Raw genomic sequence first — 16,409 nt, forward strand, 5'->3', positions numbered from 1 at the left:
GTGATTTGATTTTGAGGTTCCCCTTTCTTCATTTCCCATGGTCCGTCTCTCTTCCCAACCCCTTATGTTTAGAGTGAATTTATAATCTTCATTGTTTTAGAATTTTGCAATGTCACTGGACATTTATGGAGATCCCCATGGTTGTCGAAAATCATTAGCCCCCACTGAGAGTTATGGATTTAGGATTTAGCCATCAGTTCTGCTTTGTCATAGGTGATTATCCCAAAGGTTTCAGAAAGTAAAGGACTAGGGAATGGAATATCTCTGTGCCAGCGTCGCAAAGGAATCCCTGCATTTCAAAAAATTTAGTGACAACTCAAAATGAAGCTTTTTATTATGAAAATAATGTAGCAGAATAAAAGTACCTTCTGTACCCACGGTCTCCCATGGTGATGTTTACTCTTTCCCATCTTATGGTCCTGGGAAGCCTGAGGGGTGAGCACCCCAGTGATGTTGCATTGGACAGGAAGCAGGCTACAGTGAGTGCTATAGGAGAAGGGATTTATGGACCTTTTACACTTGGGAGAGTAGCTGGGGGAGTGAAGATTTGGACGGGGGAGTTGAAAGATCAGGAAGAATCACCAGCCAGTCAATCTCAGAAGACAAGCACAACCTGCTGCGGAAGAAAGATCGTGACGGAGTTTGGGGAAAGATCTACGGGAAGCTGCTTCCTCGTGTGGCTACCACTACGGGTGTCTACAGCCATGTATTCGGTGCTAGGTCAGCTAGTCTGAGACACCAGAGGATGAGCTGGACATGAAGCAGAAGGGAACGAGGACCAGCTGAGCCCGACCAGGCACTTCTGCATCTGTCCATCTGCATGTTTGACCCCCTCAGCAACCTTCAGAGAGCAATGGTCGCTGCTTTGCCTCTGAAGCCCAAAAACCCTGTGCAAATTTCTCTTTTGGCCAACTCTAACCCAGAATCATACAGGGGTGGGAATTCTGGAAAATATAACTCCCAGGTTAACCAAGTTGACACAGCACAGACCACACAGATGTGTTGAACTGGGGGAACTGCTTACTCCAAACCGTGGAGCTGGAGTGAGGACAGGGCCCTTGCTGAGAACATGGTGCAAGTTACCAGCTGGGTGTGCTGCAGAGCAGGATGGAAGCAGGAGAGGGCTGGGTGTGAGGGGCAGCACAAGGCAAGGCCACGAGCGTGTGTCTCAGGTCACCTCCAGTGGCTGGAGCACGTTGAGGGCCACTGATAAAGGTGGCAGCCTGAAGACAAGTGCCTAGAGCTGACCACATGTGGTTTCTTTTGTGAGACAAATCAGAGCTCTTCTGGGGCTGTGGCTATAGAGGATTCCCTTGGAACAGCCAGTCCCTCAACATCCCATTTCTCTATTCCCCACTTTGTGCTCTTGGTCTCCACATCTGAACCATAGGCACCTACCTCCTGACTTGTCGTGAAGATTGACCACATCGCCTAGGTGGCCTTAGGGGTGACCATTATGATCATGCCTATTGTTTCTGAGGTAGTTAAAGAGAAAGATCAGCCAGTTTCCCAGGACACACAGCTGGCCACCAGCAAAGCTGGAACTCCAACCCATGTATCTTGATTCAAAGTCCAGTCCTGCACCAGGGAGAGGGCTGATAGCAGTTCCTGTGTTTTGTCTGCTGTATCATGAAGCAACAAAATAGTAACCCCGTTTACAGAGTATGAGCTTGGAGTTGGTTTTCCAGTGCTGGCAACACATTACTGTGATCTTGTCCTATTTTTCTCATAGGGCCCCATGCAAAATGGCCAGTGACAGCATCTGTAGAAGTGAAGGCGGCTTGCCTTGGGCTGAATCCATTGTCTTGAGGAAATGCTCAAGCCCGAGCCTACAGCCAAATCTGGCTGGGTCTGGGTCCCAGCCTCCCGTGCTGCTGAAGTTGAAGTGGGGAGAGTGTGATGGAGAATCATAGACAGAAGCAACAAGGACCTCAAAGAGGGAATAGAAGAAAAGGGATCATGGTGAAGGAGGCTACTGCAGCCCACATGGGAGATGGAGGGAGAGTTGGTCAAACTGTGGAGTGCATGGCGTGGAGTCCTCACTGTCGTCTCTATGTGCCTTCTCACCCTCTCCACATTCCTCCTTTTCAGAAATATTCCCCGTCTGGGTGTCCTGTGCCGTCTGCTCTGCTAACCTCTCTGTTCACAGGAGAAATACTTTTACACCAAAGCTTTAGAGACAGGAAGAGTTTTTGTCGGTAGAAGACAACAGCAGTTATAAGACAAGTATGTTAAAGTGAGGTGACCCAGGCTACAGAGGATGGCTCGAGTCTCCTAGAATTTCTCTCAGTTTCCTTCAGTGGCAAGGATGAGCCTTGCAGGTGCTAGGATCACTATGTGGAAGCAAAGACAGAGGCCCTGGAGGCTCGATTAGCCAGGGCTTCTTGAGGGTCGTTGCTGCATTGCAGGAGGCTGCAGAACTTGGTCACTATCAGAAATGCATCTTCAGCTTTATTTCCTCTGGAGTTCTCCTGAGGAGACTTTTAGTGAGGCAAGAATCTGGGCATGGGGTGTGGAGGGAGATTATCAGGTTTGGAGGCAGCTCTATATGCAAGCTGTTATTTGCAGAGGAAATGTGTTCTTAGAAGGAGCTCATCAGACAGCTGTTTGGGGGTCCTTGATATATCAGAGAGAAAAAAAAAGAAAAGAAAAAAGTCTTGCCCATGAAAACAGCATTGGCGAAACATCTGCTGAGCATACAGAGGACTCCTAGTCCTCATAGAGGTGGGGATGAGGAGGTCTGTAAACAAGCTCTGAAGCAGGTGTGCCCCATGCAGCCCTTGTTGTCCCTCGTCCCTACTCACACCACCCATGTTTTAAATGAGGACAAAGAGGCCACATGGGAAAGGCAGCTGCTGCAATCAAGAGGGGAGGTGGCCATCAGATTACCCAACCACGGCACCTGTGACCTTGCTCTGAAGATGAACAGGGCTATGAAGCATCACCATTGGAGCTCCCTGCAGCTGAGGGAACACGTGTAGAAAGAAAAGCAAGTGGGGGCAGGGAGATGCCTGTTTGCAGGCAGGTGTTCCTTGTAGACCCTCTCACACGCCATTACCGGCACCATCTGCCTGTAGAATCATTACTCACGCAAGCAAGTACCTCCACTCCATCTAACATGCCCTTTGGTAGAGAGGCCCTTCCCTGGATCAAGCCTAGGACAGCATTAGCTGGTGAAAGAGCAACCTCTCTTCTCAAGGACAGATGAGAAAAATAACTACAGCATAGATTTTCCAAAACATGTTCTCATCCGTCACTTCATTTTATGGAATCTTCACAGAATCTGCATTTAGCAGCCATCATGAGCACCACTGTCCAGACGAGACGCTGACGCTTGGAGATGTCCGCTGAGCTGACTCAAGGAGTGGCCAAGGGGACTCACCCAAGTTAGGCCTCCACTCATCTCGCATGGTGGCTGTGAGACACTGTTCCCGTCTCTGTGAGTCTCAGTTTCCTCATCTGACAAATCAAGATGAACATCACACCTATTTACAGTCTTTGTGAGAATTAAGAATTTAATGTACAGTTTGCAGAATAGTGCTTGGCACCAATAAGAGTTAATAAATATTAGCGGTATTAAATAATATAGCTCAATAAGTATTTTTACTATCATGTTGCCTTCACACTTCCCTATTGAGCTTTCCAAAAACCCTGAGGTCTCCCTTTTATCTCCCACCCCTTCTTACCTGTATAAATCTGTTTAAGTCATTCCCAGCTCCAGACACCTGGGCTGTTCTGGTGGTGTTATGAATGGGTTAATGTTTTAGGCTTATCACAATAGTATTTTTAAAAAAAATTTTATCAATACACAATGTAGTTGATTTTTGTGTCTCTTTACCAAGTCCTCCCTTCCCCTTCCCCCTCCCACACATCAACATCATATCTGTTCAATTGTCTTAACAAGTTCAAGGAATTGTGATTATTGTGTCTTCTCCCCCCCCCCGTTTGTTTATTTATTTATTTTTAGCTCCCACAAATAAATGAGAACACGTGGTATTTCTCTTTCTGTGCCTGACTTAATTCACTTAATGTAAATGGAAATCATCATGTTGAAGGGATACTTGTTCTCCAATGTTCATTGCAGCACTATTTACAGTAGCTAAGAGTTGGAATCAGCCCAAATGTCCATCATCAGATGAGTGGATATGGAAAATGTGATGTATCTACACAATGGGATACTACTCTGCTATAAAAAAGAATGAAATGCTGCCATTCAAAGCAACATGGATGGACTTAGAAAAATCATAAGGGTCTTTAAATGGTTGACAAACACTCCTCAAGTCCATCACAGGTAAACTCGAATCTTTCAAAACAAAAATTATCCATAATGTGTGTCTTCTGTCTGAAACATTATTCTATGTACAGAGTGAGGTAGAAAATGAGAAATTATCCCCCGTTTCACTACTGGGGGAAAGATTAGCGCCCCTAAAAGGCCTTTTCATGGGAAAAGTAAAAACAAAAGGCAGAACAACATAATTTCTTTGTGCTTTTTTTAAAAACTGGGGAAAGTGAAGTCTTACTTTTTAGCTGATTTTCCTTTCAATAAGAATAGAAAATCAGATGATTTTCCAATAGCCTGTGGAGGTCAGAATCCTGCAGGGTCCCTCTTCTGTGATGGTCAGTGGTGCGGGACACTGTGAGGCATCCTAGGGGCTCCCTGTCAGGGCTGAAGGACTTGTCCCAGCCACTGAAGAGCACTGCCTGGCCCAAAGTCATGCCTTCCCAGGCTCATCTCAAGCCCAGTACCTGCTCAGCACTGAGGTATAAAGGCCTGACCCCCTCCATCCCAAGCGGGAAGCACCCCAAGGCCAGCTTAGCCCCAGAATGCCCCTTGGGGTCAGCAAAGGCCTTTTTGTGGACTTTTCCTACCCAGTCTGCTTCCTTCCCTTCCCACTCACAGGTGTAGATCCATCCCACTTCCTAATAAACATCATGCTAGTTTCCATTTCAGTGTCTACTTCCCACACAACTCACCTGCAATCTCTGTACAGTAGAATTTATCCTTAGAAATCCCATCGGAAGGTGCCAGGCTGGAGACGAACATTGCTGCTTTCGGTGGGTCCAAGGGGCCAGCATCACTTTCAGAGTCAGGATGGATATGTGCTTATTCGGCTGAACTGGAGCACTAGGAGAAGCTTCGGGTTTGCATTTAGGGGCCATTGTGCAGGTAGAGACGGCTTTCTGAAACCCAGGGGTAAGAGGTTCACATCCTGAGAGGCACAAGGACTGAGCAGGGTCAGCAGAAGAACACCTGTCTTCCCCCACCCGCTTGGGGGGACCTGAGGGTGGGATGGCGAGCTCAGCCCCTCACCTTTCATGCCATCTGCCTCCTCACTGCGTTGAGCACCCAGCCGAATTTACTTCATTCAATGCCACTCCACCGTTAGTTCAGAGAGGACACGGGAAGAAAGAGCCTGTGAGAAACAGACTAACAGGGAATCGCCATTCCAAAAGCCTTAGGGTTGTTAGAGTCAGGTAGGGGATATCCCGAATGCCTGTGTTTCTGTGTTTCCAAGATGTACATATTTTCTTTTTTCTTTTTTTTTTCTTTTTAATTTGAGATGTGTACAGTACAATCAGCATAATCCCCTCTCCCCTTCTGAAAAGCTGTTATTAACTTGATACAGTATCTTAAAATAAATACCATTTAAAATGGAGGAATGTGGAAGGAAAATATATAGAAAACTGAGAATGATTGGGGCAGGAGGTAGGGACAAAGGTTTTCAAAGTGGGGTTCCCTGGAGCACCTAGGTTCTTAAACTTTAGCAGGTTTCAGGATCACCCGGAGGGCTTGTTGAAACATGGATTCCTGGGCCCCATTGCAAGAGTTTCTAAATGAGTAGGTCTGGGGTAGAGCCTGAGGATTTGCATTTCTAATAAGTTCCAAGGTGATGGTTTTTGTTTGTGTTTTGGTGGCTGGCCAGTTCACTAGATGATGTTGATGTCATCAGTTCAGGGACCACACTTTGCGATCCACTGATCTGATGTACGAGTTGCATTAGTTAAATGGAACATATAAAAATGACTTTGCACAAAGAGGCTTTAGGGATCAGGATTTTAAGTGTGCTGGAAACATGAATAAATAAACACATCTATTTCACTTCCTGGTTCTTCATTCCAGTATGACCACAGCCAATCCAGCCAAGCTCCCGGCTACTGGGAAGGTGAGTGCCAATGAGGAGCTGTGTGGACCACGTGGGCACATGCAAACCCTCTGCAGCGAACCTCCTAGAACCCATGATGGTGTTCTTATGCTTTTAAGGTAAGCCCATTGGACATCTGCGGTCTTTGGGTCTCATGCAGTCTGTCTCTCCTTGCTAGAGTATGCTTATATTGCAAACAGAAGGCACCGGAAATAACTGTCATTGATCCAAGAAGCAGCATCTTTTTCTCCTTATGTGCAGAGGTTCTCCTGACTAGGGGCTCTGCTTATAAGCTGTGTTGACCTCAATGGGCCCCAAGCACTAGCCTCCTTTCTCTTCCCTCCACTTCCCTTCAGTGATGTCTGTGGGGCTGATGCTGCAGATACCTTGCCCATATCCCCTTGGCCCATCAGAGGTGACCTGCAGACAGTCCCCCACATGTGGAATGGTTCCTCCTCCAGAGGGTGTTCTCTGAACGGAGGAGTGCATTCCCCAGTGGGTGGGGAGGTCCAAGTACTGGAAGCTTGACACACCCACGAGGGCCCCTCAATCCACGAAGGACAGAAATTGGTGGGCAAATAACCCAGTTTCTACCCCTTCGTGGGATAGTCTTAGGTTGGGTTCCCGCAGGGCTAAGCTGCAGTCCTCTGCGGCGGCTACCCAGTCACTAATGCATCTTTTGGGTTTTGCTCTCTTCCCCCTCTCTTCTCTCCCTCACCATGTTTCCTTGGATCACCTTCCATATAAAAAATTTGTACTCAAATTCTTGACTTAAGGGCTGTATTTAGGATATCCTAAACTAAGACACCTGTCTTCCTCCCAGGAAATGAGACTAAGCACAATACACCCCCGTCCCTCTCTTGATTCAACCCACTTTAACAATTACAGGAGAATGCCAGTATAAATTAACACCAGTACATCACTATCAATACATCAGTTTGGCTTGCATTATCTGCCCCAAATAGACATTTAATTGCTGGGTATCCTGATGAATGATTCAGATAATTTTTCCCCCAAAATAACAAAATAATTTTCTCTTATCTCCTTTGGGTCCATTGAAATATATTTAATTGAATGAATGCTTAGCTAACAGCTTTGCTCCTTTCAAAACCATAGGTCATATTCTATGCCAGCTGCATGTGGTAGAGGAACAAAGATGGATTTTTTATTAGTAGACTCAACTCTAACCTTCCATATCACTCTGTGGTTGATGACCATTTGATCCAACAGAATATATAGGTTATAAATTTGTTCATGCTGCCTGTATGAAGAGCATTTTCAAAAGTAAAAGCTGATGAACCACAGAGCTGCTCATTATGTTAAAACTGATATCATTGTTTGAATTGGATGCTTTCCACATTATAACATCCAGGCCATCTGAAATTATCAGCTTTTCCTTCTTCCAGAGAGTTTTCAGATCTGGGGCAAAGCTCTGCCAGGACGTAAGAACTTAGGGCATTTCTTCATGCAACAGTTAAGTGTGTACACATTTTCTTCTTGTGCTATAATTTTTTGTGGTACATGTTTTATCTTTTGAAGTCCTTCTCGATGGCAGGAACCATACTGTCTCTATCTTTATTCCCTCTAGAGGCAAGTGCTCTGTAGTACCTAGTAGGTGCCCAATAAACTTGAGAGAGGATGCACAATTTCTTTAGGAATGAAACCAGGATGCCAGGTGCAAGAAGCCTCATGCAATGGCAAGCAGTGATTCTCTCCTACAATGTTGGTCTAACCTAATGCTTCTGGGATTCTAATCATCTGTCTGTTGTTTTAAGTTCCAAGATGACAAAGCAAGCCAATCAACTTTCACTTCCTCATGTGTTAAAAAAAAGAAAAAGGTGGCAATAAAATTTGTCATCATCTAGTATGCCCTACATGCTGTAAAGATCAATTAGATAAAATCATTAGCAGTATCTTGGCTGTGGCAAAGGGAGAAATAGGAACACAAGATAGTATGATGCTGGGTGTAATATCTTTACTGACAGTTCCTTCTGACGTGATCAGTAGTCATCAGTGATATTTTCCTGTGCCCAGTTCCTAGAAAAAAAGCTCTGCTCCTTAGTAGTCCCAAACTTTAGAGTCTCTGTCCCTTTATAAGCTGGGTTTCAGAGATGTACTCTATTCACTTGTTTTCAACTACTCTTAAAGGACAGTGAGACGTTTGTGGTTTATATCTTGACAGCCAGTTATGTTTTTGAGGAGGTTGGTAGTAAGATGGTAGCCCAAATCCAAAGAACAATTTCAAAAGCATAAAGCCAGAGGGTTTAGTATCTTGTTCTTGGGAGGGTGGCAATTTCCCAGAGTCAAGTAATAGAACTGGTAGCAGGAGGGTTTTCATGTGGTTCCCAATTACCCACACCCCAGTCATGCTGACACATGAGCCTGTTAAGGCTGTGAAGGTGGAGTTTTCCATTAAGAAAAAAGAAAAAAGCTATCCGGGATACCTGCATTTTAGTTGCTGAGATGAAAATATCAGAATATATCTGTGAGTGAATCTCTGAGCTAAGTTTTGGGAAGAAAACACCCCATTGCTGTGATCCATCTTTGGTACACATAAAAACAACAAAAAAAAATAATACTCAGTTTAGTTTTTGTTTTTGGTTTTTTGGGTTTTTTTCCCCCTGGTTGGGGGAAAGATAACATAGGGGAAGAGGGGATTATGGGTTTTCATAATGATGCATTTTCTAGCCTTGCTTTGCTGGACTCAGGCAGATGACACACAGAAACATGCAGGATTCCAGGCGGGTGGGAGTTCAATCAGAAGAAGTCCCAAAGGGGAGGGGGCGCTCTCTGGGCGGGGCGGGTGCAGGGGTAGGCAGGACTCAGGTGAAAGGGCAGTGTATGGGGCCAGGTGGGTGCTGTGGGCGCTGCGGGGAAGCTGGAGCCAATGGGCTTATTAGTACCTGGCTGAGACTGCAGCCGGCCCATGGCAAATACAGGCTATCAAAGCTCTGTCAGCACTCCTGAATGGGACAAAGAAAAGGCGCATTAATGATTAACTCTGCTAAAAGCTCTGGCTTTTGTATTCCCATGGTGCCTGGCCTATCTGGCTGCCATGTGACCGGCCTGGGCCATTTTCTCGCAGATTGGGGAAAGCTAGTGAGCAAACACAGGTGGTTCCGAGTCTGCCGTGCTGTCAGGGACAACCGTGGACAGCAGCAGCTATGCCTGCTGAAATTAGTCGCTCTGTTTGCCTCCAGTTTTGCTTCCTGGTGCTCTTACTTTCTAAGTCGAATGTCATTTTGCACTCGTTTTCTACTATTCACAGGAGGTGCTAAAAAGGGCGGAAAAGCCCCCATGCAAAAATGGGAAAGTGAGACACCCAACATCATGTTCTTTGAACTCTGCAATAACATTTGGTGACCAAACGCAAAGGCTGGGTAAACTAATTAAAACTGCTCAGGTCTTTAACTCCCCGCAAGAGCAAATTTATTCTTAAAGGGAGTTATTTTAGTGATCCCCACCAAATCTGCAAGCCACAGCAGTGATGTCATAAGCCTGCCAGAGTGGACGCCAGCTCAGCACCCTGGGTCCTGGCATGACCCGCTCTGTAAAACTGGCCATGGCACTTGCACCCACCCATACAAGGGATGCCAGGATAGGGTGCCCTTCTGAGCCTGACCTTGCCTATCCATGGTTCAGAGTCAAGGTCCCTCTAGTGGCATTATTTGTTTAAATGCATTTCTTCCTTGGCCTACATCAGACTTTCTTTTTCCTGTTCAAATATTTATATGTGTGTATTATTGCATGCAGCTTCAACTGCTCACAATCACTCCAGCAGCCATAAAGTGTAGATTATCAACATAAGGTGATAAAGGCCCTTTGAGTCAACACCAGAAATGAACAGAAAATGAAATAAAGTTATAAAGAGGACAGCATTAATGTCTACAAAGAGTATATCAGTCTGCAGATATTCAAGCAATTAGCTACAATAGGAGAGACATTTTATCCAAACTAACAGTGCGGCTAAAATGATTACCAATGTTTGACATTTAAATATAGCATTCTGCTGGATTCCTAGTTTCAGAAAAAAAAAAAAAATCAAAGCCCTGCAAGGTCTCTCTACTCGAATGCAGTTCAGTTAGTGAATAGCATCAGTTCAAACACAGTTGTGGTGAGTGAGGTGTTGCTCATCTCCTCCAATTGATGCTGACCACAGAATAAGCTTGAGCAGCCTCAGCCCCTGAGTGACCTGACAAGTCTACTGTAATCTGTTGGTGCTGTTTGTTTGGGGATTTTGGTAGTGTTTCTTCTACATGCTACCCCATAGTTGCTAAACTTTTGATTTTTGTGAGATGAAGATAGTATGGTTACAGGTCCCAGCTGCTGGAGAGACTTGATTACCTCTGGGTACAAGCACCCACTGTGGATTTCCATGTCATTAAGCAATTTAGTGGATACTTGGTATGCATTTGTTTTGGGTTTTTTTTGACTGACAAATAATTGTTGTGTTTTTCTTTTTTGGTAGGTGGCCAGTACAGGGATTGAACCTGGGACCTTGGTGTTACCAGCAACCATGCTCTAACCAACTGAGTTAACCGGCCAGACCTTAATAATTAGTTTTTCCTTGCAAATGATTATAGACAGATGGTGTCACTAGTGCTTGAATTACTTTGAACACAACAATCATAGTTTCATGAAAACCCCATATTTATTTACCCATTTATTTCAAAACAAAAATGAAAAAAAAAAAAGAGGAGCATGCTTGTGAAACTAGCATATAGGAACATTCTTATGTGGCTGAATGGAAAACTCAGCTTCTGGTTTATTCCAGTGGCTCCCCCACCCCATCTTTATGTTGTGTAACAAAACCAAAAGTTAATTCAGGCTGACCCCGTGGCGTACTCGGGAGAGTGCAGAGCTGGCAGCGCAGCGATGCTTCCGCTGCGGGTTCTGATCCCATATAGGAATGGCCAGTGCACTCACTGGCTGAGCGTGGTGCAGGCAACACCAAGCCAAGGGTTGCGATCCCCTTACCAGTCACGAAAAAGACAAAAAAAAATAAAGTTAATTCTAAGAAAAGGTCAACACATCGAGAAACCTTTAGCCAGACTGACCAAGAAAAAAAGAGGAGGAGAGAACTGAACAGCATCATCAACCAACAGGATCTCATCGACATTTATAGATTACTCTACCCAACAATAGCAGAATACTTGTTCTTTTCAAGTGTACATGGAACATAGGAAAATTATGACCATATCCTGGGCCATAAAACAAATCTCAAAAAATTCATAAGAATTGAAATCATACACAGTGTGTTCTCTGACCACAATAGAATAAAATTAGAAATCAATAACACAAAGATAACAGAAATGCCTCCAAATACTTGGAAACTAACCAACACACTCCCAAATAATATATAGGTCAAGGAGGAAATCCCAACTTAAAAAAAAAAAATTAAACTGAGTAAAAATGAAAATACAACATGTCAGCATTGGTGGTACATAGCCAAAGCAGTGCTGAGAGGGACATTTATAGCACTAAATGCTTACATCAGAAAATAATTAAAGTCTCAAATCAATAATATAATCAATAACATAAGCTCCTACTGCATGAACCTAGAAAAAGAAGAGTGGATAAGTTCAAAGCAAGCAGAAGGAAGAAACTAATAAAGACAGGATCAGAAATCAGGGAAAGTAAAAGCAGGGAGCAATAGAAAGAGTCAGTGAAACAAAGTTGGTTTTTTGAAAAAAGTCAACAAAACTGACAAACATCTATCAAGACTGACAGAGAAAAAAAAGACACAAATTACCAATATCAGAAAAGAAACAGATATCACTACAGATCATGCAGACAACAAAGGCTAAAAAGGAATATTACATATAACTCTACACATATAGTTTGACAACTTAAATGGACAGATTTCTTAAAAAACATGAACTACCACAATTTACCCAATATGAAACAGATAATTTTATACCTAAAAAGAAAATTGAATTTTTAATTTAATAATGTCCCAAAAGAGAAATCTCATGTCCCAGAGGATTTTGCTAGAGAATGCTACCAAATGTATAAAGTAGAATTAACATTTCTTCACACTTTGTTCCAGAAGACACTTCCCGATTCATTTTATACAAATAGTATTACCCTGATACTGAAACCAGACAAAGTTTAACAAGAAAATTACAGGCTAATATCCCTCATGAATACAGACAAAAAAACTTAATAAAATATTAGCATATAGAATGCAGTAATATATAAAAAGAATCATACACCATTACCAAATGAGATTTATTCCTGAAATGCAAGGTTGGAACAATATTGAAAACCAATCAATGTAAGTTACCATATTAACAGGCCAAAACACAAGATCGTATGAATCTACACAGAAAAAACACTTAAAATTCAACACCCATTCATGATAAAACATCTCAGAAAAACAGGAATAAAAGAGAACATCCTCAAGTTGATAAAGACCATTCACAAAAATCTATACTTAACATTGCACTTAATGGTGAAAGACTGAATACTTTTTCCTAAGATTAGGAATAAGATAAGGGTGTCCACTTTTACCACTCATTCAACATAGTGCTGGAACTTCTAGCCATTGGAATAAGCCAAGAAAAGTAAATAAAAGGCATTCAGATCAGAAAAGAAGAAATAAAACTGTCCATATCTGCAGGTGACATGATTATATAGAAAATCCCAGGAAATCTACACAAAATCTTTTAGAATTAATAAGTGTGTTCAGCAATGTAAGATACAAGATAAACACAAAAATTAATTGTATTTGGGCCAGCCCGGTGGCGCACTGCTACTGTGCGCCGCTTGGGAGCGCGGTGGCGCTCCCGCCGAGGGTTCGGATCCCACATACAGACCAGTTCCCACTCACTGGCTGAGCGAGGTGTGGGTGCAATACTGAGGGTTGCGATCCCGTTGCCAGTCCCGGTCTGGTACGGGCGCGACACTGAGGGTTGCGATCTGTTGCCGGACACGAAAAAAGACAAAAAGGAAAAAAAAAAAATTAATTGTATTTGTCTATACTAGCAATAAACATGTGGCCAACAAAATTAAAATATGATATCATTTACAAATGGTCAAAAAAAGAGAAGTGCTTAGGTATAAATCTAACAGAACATGTGTAGGACCTTATGCTGCCAACTGCACAATGCTGGTAAAAGAAACCAATGAAGAGTTAAACAGAGAACACATACAGTGTTCACAGATTAGAAAACTGAACAGAGTAAAGACGTCATTTCTCCCCAAATTTACATACAGTTTTAATGAAATTTCTATTGAAATTCCAGCAAGAATTTTTGTAGATATAATCAAGATTATTCTGAAATTTATATGGAAAGGCAAAGGGATTAAAATAGCTCAAACAACTTTGAGAAAGAAAATTAAAGTGAGAGAAGTCAGTTTACTGGAATACAAGACATTAAGTGGCTCCAGTAATCAAGACTGTGGAACTGGCAAAACAATAGACACATAGATCAATGGAACAGAATAGAGAACCTGGAAATAAACTCACACAAATATACCCCCAAAATCTTTGACACCATTGCATAGGTCACTCAATGGAAGACAATAGGACATTTTCAATAAATGGTGCTGAAGTAACTGGACATTCATAAGCAAAAAATGAACCTTGTCCTATATCTCAAACCGTAGACAAAATTAAGTCAAAATAGATTATGGGTTTAATACAAAATGTAAACTATAAAACTTTTAGAAGAAAATATGAGACAAAATTCTAGGCATTTGGAACTAGGCAAAGACTTCTTAGACTTGACACCAAAAGCATGATTATAAAAGAAAAAAGTTATAAATTGGACTTTATCAAAATTAAAAACTTTCAATTTGTGAAAGACCCTGTTAAGAGGATAAAAAGACAAGCTACAGACCAGTAGAAAATAATTGCAAACCACTTCTCTAAAGAGGAGTAGTATCCAAAATATATAAAGAACTGTCAAAACTTCACAATAAAAAAACAAACCAACAAAAACAAACAAAAAACCTCATTAGAAAATGTTCATGAAGAGACATTTCATGAAAGAGGATATACAGATTGCAAATAAACCAACGAAAAGATCACTAGAAATTAGGAAAATCATCAACCATTAGAGGAATGCAAATTAAAACCTCAGTGAATAATAACAATAACAAATGCTGGTGAGGACACAGAGAAATTAAATCACCATTAGATTTCTGGTGGGAAGGAAAAATGCTATAGCACTTTGGAAAACAATTCAGCAATTTCTTTAAAAGTAAGCATGTTACTACTATACAGCCCAATAATTGCATTCCTGGCCATTTATTCCAAAGAAACGAAGACTTATGTTCATATAAAAATCTGTGCATATATGTTTATGGCAGTTTTATTCATAACAGCCCAAAACGGAAACAACACAGATGTCCTTCAAAGAGCAAACTGTAATACAGAATGTGGTACATCTATACCATGGAATACTACTCAGAAATAAAAAGAAACAATATTGATACGTGCAATAATCTGGGTGAATTCTGGAGAATTATGCTGAAGGGAAAAATTTGATTTCCAAAGATTGCATACTGTGAGGTTTCATTTATGTAACATTCTTGAAATAAGAAAATTATAAAAATGGAGAACGGATTAGTGGTTGCCAGGGGTTAAGGAAAGGGTAGGGTGGGAAAGAAATGGGTTTGCTATAAAAGAACAGCATGACAGATGCTTGTTTTGATGGAAACATTTGATGTCTTGACTCTGTCAATGTCAATATTCTCATCGTGATATTGTACAATAATTTTATAAGATGCTACCGTTGGGGGAAATTGGTAAAAGTGTACATGGAATCTCTTGTTTATGTCTTACCACTGCATACGAATCTACAGCTATCTCTAAATAAAAGGTTTAAAAAAGCTTTGCTAAGTTTTATAAAAGGGTGACTTTTAAGTTTTTAAGTCAGAAAATATTTGCAATAAAATGTTAAGAAACAACTGCAGCCAGTGTCCCTAATGTCACCTACTCATTCTCTGGGGACTCAAGGTGCAACCTCAATGTCTTTCTTCCACATTAGTTCCTGTAAAGGGCAAACAGATAACCAAGGCTCTCTCCAGAACCAAAACAGATTGCAAAAGTACGAGACTTCAATTTTATGTCACAATAATTAGTTTTGAAAACAATACTTAACGGTATGTAATTAACCGTGAACTAACCACTTTAAACTATGTTTTCAACTAATACAAATATATTTCTTAGGATGCATAATCATAATTTTAAAATAGAGATAATTTACATCACCAGTTGTACAGACTCAGAAGCAAGATTATTAACTACACGAATGATTATCAACAAAAACAAAAGATCAGAAAAATAATTGGAGGGGAATCAATACATATTTTCTCATTTCTTTCTAATTTAAACCCAACACACTTCTGGATAAGAACGGAGGCAACTTCTCATAGTCACTCTTTAACATGTCTTTTGTGTATTGCAAACCAAGACAATATTGTCGGTTTCATTCTATCTCTGCCATCCTATCACTGGTTAAAAACAGAAACAAAGAAATTTTAAAAACTTCAAGAAATGGAAGGTTTATTTGCAGCCCATTATCCAGGCTGTTAATGTAGATATTTTTAGTAGTGATTCTACACTTGGACAATGCCACATTCTAGTGCCCTTATGCATCTACCACAGATTCCAAGTCTTGCTCTGTAATGACCATTTTGCTCCTTGCTTGGCACCTTGAGGATAAGCATCCCCTAATACTCAGAATGCCTCTGGAGTATGCTGGCTGGCTTCTCCTTGGCTGCTGGGGGAGAAGGGGTCCCATACGTTTTTGTAGCTCACAGCCACAGTAGCACTCAGGGTCTTTTGAGCCCCAAAAAGGTTTGCATTCCCAGAGAGATTCTGCTCCCTTTGTGAAAGTGTAAGGGGGGAAGTGATATGGTGTTAATCAATGCACCCAGGGATAAATGTTTATCTTGAGCAGAAAGCAAATAAAGTCAGGTTAGCGAGCCCTTTATTGCCTGCAGTGTGGTCAGATCCACCTTCAGCAGCTGGAGTGCTTTCCAGGTCATGTGGCAGAGAAGATTAACAACCATTTTTTTTTTTTTTTCCTGTTGGAGTGGTGAAGACAGGTGGGAAAAGATTTGCCAAGCCTAGTATTTAGTATTTATATACTCTAAAATTTTCATAAATGAGTGTATTTTTTTCAAAGGCATAGGACCAAAACTGTGTTAAGGTAAGCCCCAAAACACCCACTTGCAAGGAGGGGGATGGGGGAGAGAGAGAGAGAGAGAGAGAGAGAGAGAGAGAGAGAGAGAGAGAGAGAGAGAGAGAGAGAG

General features: G+C 41.9%; 1 non-coding gene across 1 annotated transcript; it reads right to left on the reverse strand.

The window, feature by feature from the left end:
* Nucleotides 1-10,612: 10,612 nt before the first annotated feature.
* TRNAT-GGU lies at nucleotides 10,613-10,687 on the reverse strand. The gene has a single exon. It is a non-coding gene; the product is annotated as a tRNA-Thr (tRNA).
* Nucleotides 10,688-16,409: the final 5,722 nt, after the last annotated feature.

This window comes from Galeopterus variegatus, unplaced genomic scaffold (assembly GCF_000696425.1).
Source record: "Galeopterus variegatus unplaced genomic scaffold, G_variegatus-3.0.2 Scaffold4897, whole genome shotgun sequence".
Classification (NCBI taxonomy): Eukaryota; Metazoa; Chordata; class Mammalia; order Dermoptera; family Cynocephalidae; genus Galeopterus; species Galeopterus variegatus.